At 36.7% G+C, this 14,642-nt stretch overlaps 1 protein-coding gene and 1 pseudogene across 1 annotated transcript in view; one reads left to right on the top strand and one right to left on the bottom strand.

Moving 5' to 3' along the window:
• On the top strand, positions 1-10,634 carry LOC126722353 (non-specific lipid transfer protein GPI-anchored 5-like; annotated as a pseudogene).
• Positions 8,941-14,642, bottom strand: part of LOC126723257 (F-box protein At3g07870-like) — a 26,962-nt gene continuing 21,260 nt past the window's right edge. Inside the window, exon 2 of the mRNA XM_050426583.1 lies at positions 8,941-8,972. The gene's annotated coding sequence lies outside the window, so the exon portion shown is untranslated. The remainder of the gene's footprint in view (positions 8,973-14,642) is intronic.

Genomic DNA, 14,642 nt, shown 5'->3' on the forward strand with positions numbered 1-14,642 from the left:
ATGGGCCACAATCCATCGTATGTTTGGCGCAGTCTACTCTCGGCGAGGGAGGTAATCCTAGCTGGTTCAAAGTGGCAGGTGGGCAACGGTGAAACCATAAAAATTTTGTCCCATGAATGGCTCCCTCACCCCCCGGAACTGATTGGAGATATACTGGAAGATATGTGCGTGAAGGAGCTTATTGATCAACAAACGAAGCAATGGGATCGAGGTAAAGTGAATACTCTGTTTTCTGAAGCTACTCGCCAAGAAATTTGGCGATACCTCTCACACGGGTAGAGGAAGAGGATAGAGTGATTTGGAAGGCAAATAAGGTCCATGGCTTCTCTGTTAAGTCTGCTTACCATGTGGTGTTAAGGCTAGCACATCAGCAAATTGGAGAAAGCTCTCATAATCGGAGTAATGAAAAGGTGTGGAAACATATTTGGACTCTGAATGTACCCCCAAAAGTCAGGAACTTTCTGTGGCGAGCATGCTCCAACATATTACCCACCAGAGAGAATCTGCATAGGCGGAAGGTAGCAGTGGATCCACTGTGTCAATTCTGTAAGAAACAACCCGAGATAGTTTGTCATGTGCTGTGGGAATGTCCATTTGCTCGCAATACATGGGCTGTTGTAAGGGGGAGATTGCAGAAATGTCCAAATGAGTTTACAGATTTTTTCGTACTACTTAGAATGCTGCAGGATAGACTTGATCATAGTGACATAGAAGTCTGGGCTATCACGGCTTGGGCCCTATGGAATACTAGAAACAAGTTCTATTTTGAAAGAGTATAGATGCACCCAAAGGTCATTGCGGATGGAGCCTTAGCCTTGCTAACGGAGTATCAGAGACTTATGGAAGCACGAACCAGCCACTGAATTCTTGCCTCAATATTGTATTGTTTTTTATTTTACTTTGTATTGTTTTTCTTTTACAATCCCAGCTAAGCCCCACGGGCGGCTTTTTGGACTGGGTATGCATGTCTGCTGCACTGGAAATATGTCTCCAGTTTACTATTTTCTTTATGTTTCTTTTATTTAGTCTTAAGCAATAAAATCTATCGTATCTTTCTCAAAGATACCCATTACTGGAAATCTAAAAAGTAAAGTTAGAAAATGAAGTATCTGTCTACAAACTTCTTCCCAAAATTTGGTAAAGCAATCCCTACGAAACAAAAACAAAAATCTTAAAGCTCGTCTCTTTATCTATATTTCTTACCGTATGTGTTTATCTTGCTTAGTGTCTTGCACCCCTGAAATTATAATGGCGCCCTTTTTGGAGTCACATATTTGTGATTCAACCCCACCTCTTCACTACACTACTATCTACCCATTAAAAATAAAAAATAAAATAAAAAAAATTACTACATTCATAATGTTTTTAAAACAAATCTTAATTGGTAGATTGTTACAAATTTTTAATTTGAATCTACTATTGAAATTACTTCCTTACCCACCAATAACAATAAATAACAACCTCCCATATAAAATTTGTTTTTTCATAAAAAAAATAAATAAATAAAAACCCACAATTATCCCAACACACTTATCACCACATCCGGTTATTGCCACTTCACTTAAAGCAAAAGAGCACTTGATATCAAAACTATAAAAAAACTTTTTTTTTAAAACTCTAAAAAAAATCATTGAAACCTAGTGTGTCCAGAACTGAAAACCCAATTACAATTATTAATATTTACATTCTCAGACCATCTCCTAGATAACCAAAATTCTACAATCTTGACGATTAACTATTGGGCCATTTAGGTTCTTTATGTTAGAGATATTGATACCCAATCCTTAAAGAAAACCATATCATATACTATATTAATTTTTTTTTTTTTTTTAGAAAGCTATATAATAAAAGTTGGACTTAGAAGTTGTAGTTATGCAAAGTGATTCCACCAAATTGCATATATTTTTTAAAATTTTTAGAAAAAATAGATAAAATTTTTCCTCCCCTATAATTTCTATGAGGCCCAAATATTTATGGGCTAGGCCCACTTACTCATGGGGAGTCCAAAGGCCCAAGCCAAAGAAGGTTATGGCCCAAGCTCAATAATATAAAGCACAAAATGGCCCGGAGATGCAGCCAAGGACAGTTCAGTCCTCGGCAGACCCAAAGTTCCACTGAGAAGAGGGGCAAAAACGGTATAGGAACAAACTTAAAGGAAAATCTAAAATATCTAAGGAAAGATACCCTTACTACCCTTCCCATACAAGACTCTGCACCTAACAGAGCCGAATTCTTCGGCTTTTTCAACCACCCCCAACGACTTTGGGTTTGGACTGACGGGACAAGTATCAGTCTTGGAAAGGTCGACCCTACACGTGGACGAAGGACAGCGAACGCAGGCTAGTATAAAAGAAAAAGTAAGTAATCTAGATAGGTGGGCTGGGAAAAATGGCCAAAAAGGAGGGCCTCCCATCCCACCTCCAGGAGAAAGACTCCAGGGGTGAAAACACCTTAACGATGTATGCACACCAAAAAAAAACCACCGCCGGGTAACCAAGGCCTAACCTTTCAAACCCACGCTCTACAAATGATATTGTCTGGGCCTTTTCACGTGCGAACCCAACACTGTTGTGGTTCGTTGCAAATCGTGTCCTTACAATTGGCGCCGTCTGTGGGAAAGGCTTGCGCGTTGGCGCAGGTGGCGTTTGAGTCAACTCTCTAGCAAGCAGAGATTCGCGGGTTTTCCCCCATCTCCGGTGACATGCAGTTGTTGTTCCGACATAAACTTCTGCCAGGGGCTACGTCCTGCAGTGCCCACGGCACGGGCAGTTCTAGGGGCTTCTGGCCTCAAGCCAACTCTCCCTGCCATGGTCAAGGGGCTGACCTTCGAAAAAGCAAACAAGTACAAAAAAGTACTCAAAAGAAAAGACACAAGTTTTGGACAGAACCAAGGCCTTGCATGGTTCTCGAACTCAAGCCTATGGGGAAACCAAGTACTCAAAAGAAAAAGTACAAGTTTTGGACAGAACCAAGGCCTTGCATGGTCCTCGGACTCAAGCCTATGGGGAAACCAAATACTCAAAAGAAAAAGCACAAGTTTTGGACAGAACCAAGGCCTTGCATGGTCCTCGGACTCAAGCCTATGGGGAAACCAAATACTCAAAAGAAAAAACACAAGTTTTGGACAGAACCAAGGCCTTGCATGGTCCTCGGACTCAAGCCTATGGGGAAACCAAATACTCAAAAGAAAAAGCACAAGTTTTGGACAGAACCAAGGCCTTGCATGGTCCTCGGACTCAAGCCTATGGGGAAACCAAGTACTCAAAAGAAAAAACACAAGTTTTGGACAGAACCAAGGCCTTGCATGGTCCTCGGACTCAAGCCTATGGGGAAACCAAGTACTCAAAAGAAAAAACACAAGTTTTGGACAGAACCAAGGCCTTGCATGGTCCTCGGACTCAAGCCCATGGGGAAACCAAGTACTCAAAAGAAAAATCACAAGTTTTGGACAGAACCAAGGCCTTGCATGATCCTCGGACTCAAGCCTATGGGGAAACCAAGTACTCAAAAGAAAAAACACAAGTTTTGGATAGAACCAAGGCCTTGCATGGTCATCGGACTCAAGCCTATGGGGAAACCAAGTACTCAAAAGAAAAAGCATAAGTTTTGGACAGAACCAAGGCCTTGCATGGTCCTCGGACTCAAGCCTATGGGGAAACCAGGCACTCAAAAGAAAAAGCACAAGTTTTGGACAGAACCAAGGCCTTGCATGGTCCTCGGACTCAAGCCTATAGGGAAACCAAGCACTCAAAAGAAAAAGCACAAGTTTTGGACAGAACCAAGGCCTTGCATGGTCCTCGAACTCAAGCCTATGGGGAAACCAAGTACTCAAAAGGAAAAGCACAAGTTTTGGACAGAACCAAGGCCTTGCATGGTCCTCAGACTCAAGCCTATGAGGAAACCAAGTACTCAAAAGAAAAAACACAAGTTTTAGACAGAACCAAGGCCTTGCATGGTCCTCGGATTCAAGCCTATGGGGAAACCAAGTACTCAATTGAAAAAGCACAAGTTTTGGACAGAACCAAGGCCTTGCATGGTCCTCGGACTCAATCCTATGGGGAAACCAACTACTTGGATGGGGAAAGTCCTCGGCTCAAATACTGTAAAAGGTTAAGGCCAGTAAGAGTGTTAAGAAGATGGCGAAACGCCCCACTATTCAGTAGCCTAAGGGGGCTGTTCATTTCGCGGGTGATATGTCTTCGAATGGTTACTTCCTACACCGCATCGATCATTCAGTTCTCATCTCGGCTAGTTTTGGGGTAAGTATCGTTCTTCACAGGTCGGCATTGTTGTGCCAAACAACTCTATTAAAGTTATGGTGACACCTTTTTCTTAACAAGTATTTTGGCCCTAGTTGTCATTGATTCAAATGCTATATTATTGTACCGAACAGCACTTGCAAATTCGTAAAAACGTCCTTCTCTTTGATAAGGGGTTAAGGCCCCAAGTATTGTACTCTAAGGTCGGCAGTATTGTGCCCAACCGATTCAGTAAGCTCATCATAATGTCCTTTCTTTTCCTGCCTAATGGGAGTTTCAGCCCTAAGTATCATTTGTTCGATTCAGTATTATTGAGCAGGATTATTTTTATAAACACAAAGCAAGATCTTTTTATTAACTGGAACTTCGGTCCTAGACGTCGGTCACAGTTTAAAAATAAAATGAATTTACAAGATTGTATGTCTATGCATTGCGTTATCATTTCGGAAACATAGAGATAGAACATGCGAAGTAAAATGATGACAATTTTTATTAATATAAAGATGTATTACAACGTACAAAGAGGGGCTTAAACAAGCCTATACAAAAGGTGAACTGCCGAAACAATATAAAAAAAAAAAAAAAAAAAAAAAAAAATCAGCAATACAGATAAGTAAACAGTCAGGTGTCTTTTAAACTCGTCTCCAAAGTCTCTCCAATCTCTGCCTCAGTATCGCCTATATTGAGAGAATGACCTTCTTTAGAAAAAGATGAAGGAGATGGAAGAAGAAGATGGAGGAGATGAATGAGGAAGATGGAGGAGATGAATGAAAAGAAGGAGGAGAAGAAGAGGGAAGAGATGAAAAGAAAGAAAAATGAGCAAAAGAGGGAGAAGGAAAAGTACCAGGATGGATCTGGTGGTGGAAAGAAGAAGAAAGAGAGGCAAAAGGAGGCACCAGTGAACGGAGAGAGGAAGAAGCAGGGGCACTTAGTCCCTGCCCCAGTCCTGACTCCTAACACACTGGTGCCATGTTAGATATGCTCATGAGAGAGCGGGTGGTACTGATAATGGGTGTCCTCGGCTCAGTCACGCCGAAAGTGTGACGTGACGAGCCCCTGCTTCGGATTTTGGCTGAAAGGAAGGTGAGACAAATCTTGAGTCTCCGCCATCCTTGCTCTGACCGAGCCATTTCGAGCTTTATTAGAACATGGTGTTTTTGGGAGGGGAATGGCTCCTTCATTGCTTATTACTATAGTGAACGTATTACAGGTTGAGGTATAACCAGAGGGTAAAAGTAAACTCTGGGAGGAATCTAAGGGTTTCAGATTCCGGGGGGATTAAAGGGATTCATGTATGGGAGAAACAACTCTCGTCTTTTCTTTTTATATGAGGGACGAAGAGGAGAGTACTTAATATGTTCAGATCTCCAAGGAAATCTGCAAACAAGAATATGCCCGTTCCGCTCCCCCACACCATCAGTAACCATTAAATCTGAAAGGTCTCGTAAAGGGAAACTATTAAAGACACACATCGGATAACCAAACGGCATGAGCGCATCGTGAATAAATTAAGAGGAACAGCTCGTAGACCGGTACATTTCCTGGGCAGGTGGAGAATCGCCAACGTCAGTGAAAGGCTGAATTAAATGAGCCATAATAAAGGCTCGGTATTACCAAAACCCCCATCTCCAACTAGGAGGTCGGACAGCAGGGTTTTGAGGGGCTATTGTGAGGCCCAAATATTTATGGGCCAGACCCACTTACTCATGGGGAGTCCAAAGGCCCAAGCCAAAGAAGGCTATGGCCCAAGCTCAATAATATAAAGCACAAAATGGCCCGGAGATGCAGCCAAGGACAGTTCAGTCCTCGGCAGACCCAAAGTTCCACCGAGAAGAGGGGCAAAAACGGTATAGGAACAAACTTAAAGGAAAATCTAAAATATCTAGGGAAAAATACCCTTACTACCCTTCCCATACAAGACTCTACACCTAACAGAGCCGGATTCTTCGGCTTTTTCAACCACCCCCAACGACTTTGGGTTTGGACTGACGGGACAAGTATCAGTCTTGGAAAGGTCGACCCTACACGTGGACGAAGGACAGCGAATGCAGGCTAGTATAAAAGAAAAAGTAAGTAATCTGGATAGGGGGGCTGGGAAAAATGGCCAAAAAGGAAGGCCTCCCATCCCACCTCCAGGAGAAAGACTCCAGGGGTGAAGATACCTTAACGATGTATGCACACCACAAAAAAACCCACCGCCGGGTAACCAAGGCCTAGCCTTTCAAACCCACGCTCTACAAATGATATTGTCTGGGCCTTTTCACGTGCGAACCCAACACTGTTGTGGTTCGTTGCGAATCGTGTCCTTACAATTTCTAAGTTAATAAAAATCTTAATTTGATTACAATCTAAATTCTATCTTAATTTGATTATAATCTAAATTCTTCATCTAATCCTTTATTAAAAAACCAAAAAAAGAAGTAAATACGATAGAATTAGTCGTATCAAACTATCAGCCTACATTTGAGTTTTCTTTTTCTTTTTATTATTTTTAGATAAGAATAAATATATATTGTGTATCACAAAACATAAAAGCAATAAGATAAAATAAAAAAATAAAAAAAAATAAAAAATAAAAAAACGAAACAAAAGACAAAAAAGAAGTAAATAAGAAAGAATTAGTCTATTGCATATCAAACTATCAACCTACGTTCAAGTTTTCTTTTTCTTTTTTCTTTTTTTAGATAAAAACAACAGTATATTTGTTTTTATCAATTTCTTTGGATAGAATAACTATAACTGTTTTAACAAAATATGCCACCTACGTTTTGTTTATATCAACTTCTTCTTTGTTTATTTGGATAAAATAACAAAACATGCATAACTTCCTCACAATTGAAAATTCTCTATATATACTATTTTTTATATATTCCTATGCACAACTCTTTTTTCTTTTTATGGCTTTTTTTGTGTTTTTTTTTTTTTTTTTTTTTATAGAAACACTACTTATTGTTCTAACCAATTTTTTTCTCTCCTCCATTATCAATAATTTTCCTTCTTTTATAATTTCTATATGTTGATTAGAAATCTAACTCTCTTTTTTTTCTTTTTTCTTTTTTCCTTATAACTTAGGCAATTCGACATTTGAGAAATCCATAGTAGAATGCTCTTCAAACATGCCATCCACACTATTACAAGTAGGTATGACTCTATTAAGGATCCATTATATAGGGTTTCATACTTATTTATGGGTTGTATTTGTGTTATGTTTATATATGCGTTGTTAGATTAAATTAATTTTTTGAATAGTAAAATTTTTATGTTATTATTTCCCTTTTTTTTTTTTTGTTATTAGTAATATTATATGTGTAGAAGTGATTGTCTAACATTATGAGCATGTAAAATTTCACTGTAATTATTATTATTATTATTATTATTATTTTGGTTTTTACATATGTCAATATACATACCTATATTTAGCACCCACAAGACATTTGAAAAAAAAAAAAAAAAAAAACTAATACACAGCATGTTATGAATATCAACAACACATTCCTTCACAAGATTGCTATAACCAAGTAATATTAAATCCACAACTCAATATGATCTTGCATTTTTCCTTGAACTAATAATTTTTTTTAACAATTGTCTATATCCTTTTTCTTCCTTAGGAGTACTCCTTTAATATTAAATTTTCACAACTCTCCACTCATCTTTAAGGAGATCCCATTTAGATAAAAGAGGTCATTAGTGTATCAAACCATAAGTATAAATAAATGTTTGAAAAAAATACCATATAGGCTATGCACACAATTTAGATGTAATTAACTACAAATGTCATATAAGACAATCAATAAGTTAGAAGAGAATATGTTTTTTTCCCCTTATATAAATATGCTATGAGATTGCTTGAGACCTTTAATAACAGTACTTTATATACAATTTATATGATCTAGACTCAAGTGATTATTAATTTATTATTTCTCAATAAAATTGTTATAAAATTTTATAGCCAAAACTGTGCAACTTAACGCACGGGAATAATACTAGTGTAAGTGTATTATATAACTCTAGTCTATTTAGATTCATTATATCAAAACTTATTTGGAGTACAAGTAAAGTATTTATATTCTTATTTGGAGTGCAAGCAAAATAATCATAATCATAATCATAATCCTACTTCTAATTCAAGTACTATAATCATGGTTTATTTAGGATTTAACTTACTATAAACACCCTTCAATGGAAATGGCCATCCAACCCCTAATGGCAGCAGGTTGCCAAATTTTTTTTTTTTTAAGGAGAAAATAAAAATTAAAAAGGAAAAAAAAAAAAAAAAAAAAAAAAAAAAGTTAAGTTCTCTCTGCAGTCTCTAAGCAAAAGTAACAACAAAGAAACTAGGCTAAAAAGAATAGTGAAAGGAATTCCAACAAAACATCAAAAAACAACTGGGATAGACCAGTTTTTTGAAGCGTCTGGATAGACCAGTTTTTTATAGTGTGGGGACCATAAACAATGCTCAAGACTAGTATCAACAATGTAAGGATTAGGATATATTTACAAGGGTGCCATCTTCAGATGTAAACGGAAGCAGTAACAAAAATACAACCAGGAACACAGCACCAAACTAGTTCTAACTTTTTCTGTTTTTTTTTTTTTTAATAGGTAAACTAGTTCTAACTTCTAACAAGCACTTTAGTATTTTACAAAAGTATAATGCTTGAATCAAAATATAATATCACCATGTTGACGACCATAACACTCCTCACACACCTGCTGAACCAAAGATGCAGGGTAAGAAGTGATCATCTTGAAAAAAATATAATGCCCATGCCAGCAAGTGTTGGGAAAAAAAAATATTATGATGCTTGTTTCAGGTAAATGGAAATGAAAATTTTCAAAAGAGAATGTTGTCCACTCCAAAGATGTAACAGTATCTAAACAGTGTTTTTCAGGTTTTGTAGGCAGCATTGAGAGTATATTTACCACCATTTCCTCTAGCAATAGCTTGTCACTATTGGTCCTTGTAGTTCTGCTATGCTCTACTGACTCTCTGCTTTGCTTAATTGTTTTATGAAAGGAAGATATTATTGACAAAGCCAAGCCAAGCCTGAAGGAAACTTTCCAAATCAAAAGAACCTACAAAATTACAAATGCAAGGACCAACTGGCCAGCATATGAGCAGCATTGTTATTGTTTGGCTCTCTGACAACCCAGCTGAATGAACAATTACCAACCTGCTCAGTTAGGATAGGAAGGAAAACTCCAAATCCGTGTATTCTTGATCCTCCACGGCACTCCAGAGCTTCATTTAGCACTGCTTTATGTTAAATTTTTACACTTGCAACCGGAGCAAGTGACTAGACCCTCAAATACTTCTAATGTGGAACCTGAAATTGGTCTCTATGAAAATCGTACCTAGAAAGATTGGGATAGCATCATAGCACTGAAAGTAGTTGTTGTTGAACCACATAACCCATCATTCATTTGTCTCTTTTTTTCTTGATTTCCTTATAAAAGCCATAAATGTCTTCCCTTAGCTCCACTATACTAATCAGAACTTAAGTGGTACAAGATCATAGCAATCCACAGCCATTTCCAGCACATACTTTTTGACAACATCCAATAGCTCATGGAAAAATGGAGGTGGGTCTGGTCCTAGTCTTGGTGACTATGCTCTGGGCAGGAGCTATGGCTCAGTCAAGCTGTACGTATGTGAATATGTGATCATCAGTATGTCACCGTGCCTTAACTACATTACCGGCGACCCCTCAACCCCATCTTCAGGATGCTGCTCACACCTATTAAAATTCTCATTTTAACTTTTTATCCAAGTAATTTTCCCATCAAAAACTGCTTTTATAGTCTTGTGGATGGATGCAAGATTCTCCCTTTTGGAGAAACAGTATGTTACAGAATCTAAGGTGATCGTTGTACTCAACATCATTTTCATCTCTGCTAACTTACTTCCTGTATTCAGCAGCTGCTTCACCTGCCGACTCTCCCTCGGGATCACCAGAATCTTCAAATACGGTTCCTTCAGGTACAAACTGCTTCATCATTTGTTCAATTGCATGCAAAATTTCATAATCAATCAAATTTTGACTTATGCAGACCACATTCTGGGTTTAAGAAGTTCAGTCCTTTCAATGAACCTTAAGAAATAATTGGCACAAAACAAGTTTTATTTATCTTTTACTCATCAATGTAACATCAAAGAATTTATTTATCTACTTTTTTCGTTGCTGTTGATGTTTACTTGTGTAGGAAGTAGATCTAAAACTCTGCCATCAGCAAAAGGTTGTACATCAACTGAAAGCTCCATCAAGTTTTCAATTTCTTATCTCTTCTTCCTTATATGTGCTGCAACAGTTGCTTCAACCTTCACAACATATTGATCTTCTCATTTGTTAGCCTGCTTTTCACAGCACTGCATTCCTACCTATTCTTGATGATTATTACTGTATTCTCCATTTATTATACAAGTTCTCTTAGGTTGTGGGGTTCATGTATATTTATTTATTTCTTGCAATCTTCCTTTCTTAATAAAGACGATTTCTGGCTTATAAGTAATACAATGGACAATCCAACATATTACCCTGAACTCATACAGTATCACCTTGAGATTAAACAATTATCAATTCAACAATGAGATGGTAAAACTTACCAAAATGAAAGGCAAAGATTCTAGAAGTTCTTCACTGAGAAGATTAACTTTAGCAATCTTTTGGTACTAAAGCGTGCATTACCACAAGAAAAACCAAATTTATATACTTATCAAAGTTAATTATTTCCCACTCTAGTCGGTATTCTGAACATTTTCCATATATCAAAATGATTAACAGCTGAGACAAACCTCTAAAACACTGAAGTATAACAAACTAAAATCAAAACCGATAATGAATGACCCTGTATATGCTGCAAATGCATCCCTATTATTGTTCAATGTTGCGCCTACCAAAATAAGTTGTTTTCATCATCACACATATTCCATCATCACGTATATGCAAAAGGTAAAAATAATTGATTAGCTACTAGTACGAACAATAAGCTGCTTTCTCTAAACACAGTGCCAAACAGACGAAAGAGTGGGACCAGCACCCTGGCCAAGGAGCTCACCCCCTTGATTAGTTAGGAAATGAAACATCCACAGCTTCTTTGCCAACCAGAGATAAATGTACTTCCCAATTTCGTCACAAAAGACTACTCATCATTGGTGAAAGACTTCCATTAACACAAAGGCTCCTTAGGAAGGCATACTGGCAAGAGAACAAATGTCTTTTCCTTGATAAGTACAGGAAAGGTTTTCCTTTTCTTTTTCTTTTTTCTCCTCTGATAAGTACCAGAGATTAAAAACAGATTCAAAGTGACTATTCATATATGCATAACAAGTAGAAAGTCAAAGAAGCTGCTGCAATTAAAGTAAACCTTGATATGGATAATTGGAGATAAATAGAACTACAATCCTATACATGGGATAATAGTACAAGTAGGCCATCTGAGAACAAAAGTTATGTGACATATCAGCAGCAAGAAGAGTTTTGATCCCCACGGATGGGTCGTTAAAGATTACAGTCGATTCCTTTCAAGTTTCACCTATGTTCAAGCAAGTACACACATATTTGCACTCATCTGATCTAAGATAATTTTTGGTCCAAGTTCGAACTGGTATGAAAGTCATGTCAGGAATCATTGATCCGAATTCTAATGTGATGGTTCAGGAAAAATTGATCAGAGATCTTTTACCAATTGTTTCCAAGTCAGTTTGAACTAAAATTTAACAACCAGTTATTAAGTGAAATGAGAAGGCCAGTTGTACTTGATACCGTGACAAAATTTCTTTTAAAACCAAAAATACATCTTGCCGGACCAGCAGGCAAAATTTCATACAACATGAGAAGGCTTTTTTATGGCAGGTGTTAGGTGTAAAAAGGTAATAGTAGGAAGGTTCAAAAGATCATATCATATCAATCACCCTTGCCTGCCTACCCCATTAACATCAAACATCTGTCTAGAACCATTTGGCAACTATAGCTATGCTTTTCTACTCAATGATCAAAGATGAATGCAGTCTTCCCAGTCAATCAGCTTATTAGTGTAAGGAACGGAGTTCTATTTCGGACTGCTCAATTATATATTTTTTCCTTACAGTTCAAATTAATTTGAAACACAGCTAATAACGTTGCAGATCATTTAGAGTTGAATTATCTTTTACTTTGAGCCACACCAGATAACAAAAAGAAAGAGAAGGGGATATTTAAATACGCTTAGCTTTTTTCGTTTTTCTTTTTGATGATTCAGTTGTTACAACCAGTGAAGGGAGGATTCAAACTCTTGCCTCAGATAAGATGACAACATCTTAAAATGAAGGGTCTATTCTAATAATACCTATTTTCCCATCCCCTTATAAGCTACGCATCAATATTCTCATAACCTCAACTAATGACTTATTCGCTGATTTTCACTTTTTGGTAGTGTTTTATCAAAGGTCCGGAAAATATCAGCTGACATAGTTTGGTGAAGTTCCCAGCTACTCAATTACAGATCTAAGTTGAGCTTGGCTTTGCTTCAAATTGGTTTGTTAAGAGCATATTGAAATATACTACTACCAAGCTGTACACAAGTTGTACGTGAAAAGTTTGCGATTTAACTTATCATCCCTAGTCTCTAATATGTGTATGAAATGAATTCCACAACATTGACAACCATAAACAAAGTAAACTCAGGGTGATTTAGGCTTAGCTAATGAGAACATAAACTAATCTGTTGAGACTTGCTAAAGAGAAAATAAACTAATATGTTGAGGATCTATACCCAATCCCAAAATTTTGGGACTAAGGCTTTGTTCTTCTTCTTCTTGTTAGCACAGGAACTAGGATTGTGCTCAACCTTTTTCATTTGGCAAATAAGCTTGAATAAACTCTCATGAAGCCAAGCAGGAAAATCTTAATATATTCTTTTTGCAAAAGTAATCAATCTATTCCAATACCAGAACTACTAAAAAAAAAAAAAACAGAGTTGCATTGTGTACAAGGGTCGAAAAAGCACAGAAACATTACAAATATTCACGCAACTTATCTAAAAAATCGGTGCACATAAAGAATATGGTGACGGAACAAATTCTTCAAGTATACCCCACACTTCCCTCGCTGCAGTTTTACCTTGGTGTCACTTATTGTTGCTAATTTGTTCATTCAAACTGTACATTCGCATCAAATGTTAATAATACATTGAAAGAAATCAAAGCGGCAAACACAGATTTTAAAAACCCACTCAAGCAAAACAATACTAACCGAAATGATCATTAGATTCCACTGCTTCAAAATTTTTGCTGACTTGGAATTGTCATCCTCAAAATGCATAAAATGGTTTTACAATGCTTTTTTTTTTTTTTTTGGACTCACCCTTGTGGAGTAAAACATAAAGACATGACCTCACTTGCGTCCATTGACTAATGGATAAGACAAACATCTTCTAAACCTTTAGTATAGGTCCAAACTTATTGTACGCGACGGATTTTCATATATTTCTTTTGTACTAACTAGGAATTTTGAATGATTTGAACAAGAGACCCTTATACTTATTTATATATTTATTTTAATTATTTATTCTTAATAATAATTTTTTATTACTATAAAATTATTAATATAAAAAATATATAATAAAATAAAAGATTAGATTATAGAAATAATTATTTCTAAAAAATTAGAAAGTTACTTAAAGGATTTTCTTTATACCTGTTCCCAAAGTAAAAAGCGTTCTATTTGTTCTAGAATAGCATCAAATCGAGGGGAATTCCTGATGGAATCAAACCTAGGATGTTTGGTCTATAGCTCATTCTAAGCCTCCAACCACTAAGCTGTACCTTGACAGGTCACTTTATAATTCTTGTGTTTCTAATTTATATGTCAAGAAAAGAATAAATAATGGACAAAAAAGGGATCAAAATCTATTTAATGAACTTTTGTTATAGATTCATGTAAAATATTTTTACTAATTCTTACCTCTTATTTCACAAGGCATGTCCAAGAGTATCAAATCCAAAGAATATAATAAGCAGCAAAGGAACAAAACAAAAAGAATATGATAAAAGTCTCAAAGGAGCATAAACAACTTGTGGTGATGATAGCGCACAACTTAATTAATTGACAAATCAATTTTAAATGGCATGATCTTGTAGATGGGGGAGGGTTCTCACTGGAAAACCAGCTCATAAGAATTAAGAGAAAGGCGGTGAAGAAGGTTACTTATTATTTACCACATGGTCCACATCATAATAAAACAATTAAATTGCTTCTACATAGAGTTTCTTTTTTAGGATTCCCACAACTTGTCACAACAATCACAATAATTAGCCTCAAAGATAAAATAGGAAATGGAAACACAGACAAGGAAGAGCAACAATTTTTTTTAATAATGCCACTTGGAAAAGCTCCAAAAAAC

The sequence above is a fragment of the Quercus robur genome, chromosome 4 (assembly GCF_932294415.1).
Source record: "Quercus robur chromosome 4, dhQueRobu3.1, whole genome shotgun sequence".
NCBI lineage: Eukaryota > Viridiplantae > Streptophyta > Magnoliopsida > Fagales > Fagaceae > Quercus > Quercus robur.